Source organism: Artibeus jamaicensis, unplaced genomic scaffold, assembly GCF_021234435.1.
Source record: "Artibeus jamaicensis isolate MK-2021 breed Jamaican fruit bat unplaced genomic scaffold, CSHL_Jam_final contig_1998, whole genome shotgun sequence".
In the NCBI taxonomy this organism is placed as follows: Eukaryota; Metazoa; Chordata; class Mammalia; order Chiroptera; family Phyllostomidae; genus Artibeus; species Artibeus jamaicensis.
Window position 1 is genome coordinate 3,643,431 of NW_026521407.1, and position 3,986 is coordinate 3,647,416.

General features: G+C 37.8%; 1 pseudogene; it reads left to right on the plus strand.

Annotated features, from left to right (window-relative positions):
• Positions 1–636: 636 nt before the first annotated feature.
• Positions 637–1,296, plus strand: LOC128626058 (TBC1 domain family member 25-like; annotated as a pseudogene).
• Positions 1,297–3,986: the final 2,690 nt, after the last annotated feature.

The following is a 3,986-nucleotide window of genomic DNA, read 5'->3' on the forward strand; positions in this document are numbered from 1 at the left end:
GTTCCTATTTACCACTCATCCAGGTCTCCTAACGTTAACATCCTACATCACCATGTACATTTGCCGAAAGTAAGAAGCCAGTATTGGACCATTGGTATTAACTAAACTCCAGACTTTGATCAGATTTCACTAGTTTCTCTACTACCGTCCCTTTTCTGTTCCAGGACCCCATCTGGGATATCATGTTGCCTTTGGTCATCATAATCTCCCTGTCTCCTCTGTTCATGACAGTTTCTCAGTATTTCCTTGTTTTCTACAACCTTAATAGTTTTTGAGGAGTCCTGGTTAGGTAATCTGTAGAATTTCCCAGGGTTGCTTCCCAACAGTATAAGCCTTTCCTCAAACAAAACCCTGGGCAGAGTCCTGGAATGTGAGCAGATAAAAGCGGAGCTCCTTTGGCCCCAGCACCAACGGGAGAGGCTGTGGGGAAAGCCCGAATATGGATCTCCCTGTGCCCCTGAAAACTATAATAAGCCCCTATGATGTCATAGAACCCCGTTTGAAAACCATTCATTGAGGCCAAGCTTTGCTCAGTGCATGGTTTTATTTTTCTATAACACCCTGGACAAGTAATGATAGACTCAGGCTCACAACTTTCTGGTGATAGGACCATCACTATTTTTTGCAGAAACTCTGATGGTTGGAAAGGCCCACTCCTATTATGCAGATAGCCCACAGCTGTGGGTACTGCATGGCCTGCTCACCACCTGTGTCCTTACCCACCCATAGATGTCCTACCTCCAGGGCATGAGCGATCTTGCCCTGCCCATTCTTGCCATCATGGATCATGAGGACCACACCTTCGTCTGCTTTTGTGGCATCACGAAACGCCTGGCCCTGAACTTCTATCCTGATGGCTGGGCCTTGGCCACCAAGTTTGCCCACCTCAAGCTGCTGCTGCAACATGCTGACTGACTTCTACCAGTATCTGCAAGAAGCTGGTGTCTAGGATCTCTTCTTCTGTTACTGCTGGCTGCTGCTTGAGCTCAAGTTTAAGTTTGCCTTTGATGATGCCCTCTGCATGCTTGAGGTCACCTGGAGTTTGCTGTCCCCCCCATCTCAATTCTCCTGAACATAAGATAGAGCCCATTGGACCCTCCAGCCAGGTGGCAAACACTGGCTTCAATAGCCACAGGGGGCAGTCCATGTGATAGAGGCACATATTGAGGCTTGCTGGTTGGGGAGCCAGGGCTTTTGAAGATGCTGTCGACCACTTGGCCATGATCAGCCAGGTGGTGTCTCCTGAGACAAGCCAGTCTGGATGACCTCCAGCAATTCAGGGACAAAACCCAGTAAGCATACCAAGAATTTATTTTTGTTTGTTTTTAAAAAATATTTTATTTATTTATTTATTTTTAGAGAGGGGAAGGGAGGGAGAAAGAGGAGAGAAACATCGATGTGTGGTTGCCTCTCGATTGCCCCCTACCGGAGACCTGGCCCACAACCTAGGCATGTGTCCTGACTGGGAATTGAACCAGCAACCCTTTGATTTGCAGGCCGGCACTCAATCCACTGAGCAACACCAGCCAGGACAGCATTTAAAGAATTTAAACCAATATTACCGAATTGATATATATGTTATACAATCAGTGAGCCCAACAACTTCAGAATATACATTCTTTTCATGTGCATGCAATAATTACTAAAAGTGAACTTATACTGGGTCATAAGCAAGTCCTGAGAAATATCAAAGAATGAAAATCATGCAGAATATGGTCTCTGACGACAATGTAGTTAGGCTAACAATCAATAACAAAAGGTTAACTCGAAAATCTTTAAATGTTTCGATGCTAAGCAATGGACTTCTAAGTCATTCATTGTTTGAAGAAATGCTGTATATAAAAAATATTTTCAAATGAACTGTGATGAAATATGTTAAAACTTTGGGACATAGCTAAAGCAGTTCTTAGAGGAAAATTTATGAACATATATACATACATCAGAAAAGAAGAAAAGTCAAAAATCACAAAGAATAGCAAAATAAACCCCATAGTAAAACAAACCCAATAAAATAGAAGGGGGGATAATAAAGATCAAGAATGACCAAAACCAACCAAACAAAAACAAAAAACAAATAGCACCAATTGCCAACATCTGGAACAAAAGAAAAGGTCATAACTATCTTATAGACAATTAAAATATCACGAGAATACTATATAATGACTCTGTGCCAATAAATTTGAAAAATTGTAATGAAATTGGCAAATTATTTCAAAAACACAACTTACCAGTTTTACAGAAGACAATATAAGGAAGAGTTTCATAGTCCCATATTTATTAGGAAAATTTGTTAGTAATTAAACATCTTCCCACAAAGAAGAATTCAAGTCCAGATAGTTCACTGGTGAATTCTCTCAACTTCAAAGAAGGAAACAACATCAGTTTTACACAAGCTCTTAAAGAGAAGAGAGAGAGAGAACATTTCATAACTTTTTGGATGAGGGCAGCTTAACTTTGGTATTAAAACAGAGCCAGGACATTACAAGAAGGTATAATTACAGAATAATTTCTGTAAAATCATGAATATAAATTCTAAACAAAATAATAGCAGTCAAATCCAGTGTTATATAATGCTTCGTGACAAATTTGAGTTTGTTCCAGAAATGTGAGGTTGGCTTCACATTTGAAAACCAATTATGTAATTCCCCACATTGAAAGTATAAAGGAGTAAAGTCATATTTCAATAGACGTAAAAAAAGCATTCGATAAAAGTTCAACATTTATTCATGGTCAAAATTTTTAGTAAACTTGGAAAAAAAGGTATTTTCTTAATTTGATAATGTGAAACAAAAAAAGCTATAACAAATATTAGACTTAATGATAAATTATTGAAAGTTAGACTGAGAATGAGAATGTCCACCACCATTTCTATTTAATATTGTATGGAAGGTCCTAGCCAGTGCAATAAGGCAGGAAAAATATATGTAAGATTTGGAAAGGGGAATTGGAAAACCAGTGATTATTATTGATGATATCATTAGGTATGTTGTAAATTTTTTTAAATCCACAGATATGGTATAAGAATAAATAAATTCAGTTATATTTCTAGAAGTTGGCAATAAGCAATTATAAAATAAAAAAATATTTCATCAACATTTTTAAAATTAAAAAAACTAATAGGAATAAATCTGACAAAATATGTTTATAATTCTAAATGGGAAATCTACAAAATATTACTGAGAGGAAAAGAAGTTTTTTAAAAATACATTTTATTGATTATGCTATTACAGTTGTCCCATTTTCCCCCCTTTATTCCCTTCCATCCTGCACACCTTCTCCCACCTGCATTCTCCCCACCCCTTTAGTTCATGTTTATGGGTCATACATATAAGTTCTTTGGCTTCTATATTTCCTATACTAATCTTAACCTCCCTCTGTCTATTTTGTACCTACCATTTATGCTACTTATTTCCTGTATCTTTTCTCCCTCTCTCCCCTCCCACTCCCTGCTGATAACCCACCATGTGATCTCCATTTTTGTGATTCTGTTCTAGTTATTTGCTTAGCTTGTTTTTCTTTTTTTTTTAGGTTCAGTTGTTGATAATTATAAGTTTGTTGTTATTTTACTGTTCATATTTTTTATCTTCTTTTTCTTAGGTATCTTCTTATTTTAGACAAGATAAGCCCTTTTTCATATAATAAGGGCTTGGTGTTGATGAACTCCTTTAACTTGGCCTTATCTGTGAAGCACTTTATCTGCCCTTCCATCCTAAATGAAAGCTTTGCTGGATAGAGTAATCTTGGATGTAGGTCCTTGCCTTTCTTGACTTTGAATATTTCTTTCCAGCCCCTTCTTGCCTGTAAGGTTTCTTCTGAGAAATCAGCTGATAGTCTAATGGGAACTCCTTTGTAGGTAACTGTCTCCTTTTCTCTTGCTGCTTTTAAGATTCTCCCCTTATCTTTAATCTTGGGTAATGTAATTATTATATGCCTTGGTGTGTGATTCCTTGGGTCCAACTTCTTGGGAGTCTGAGCCACCCAGACTT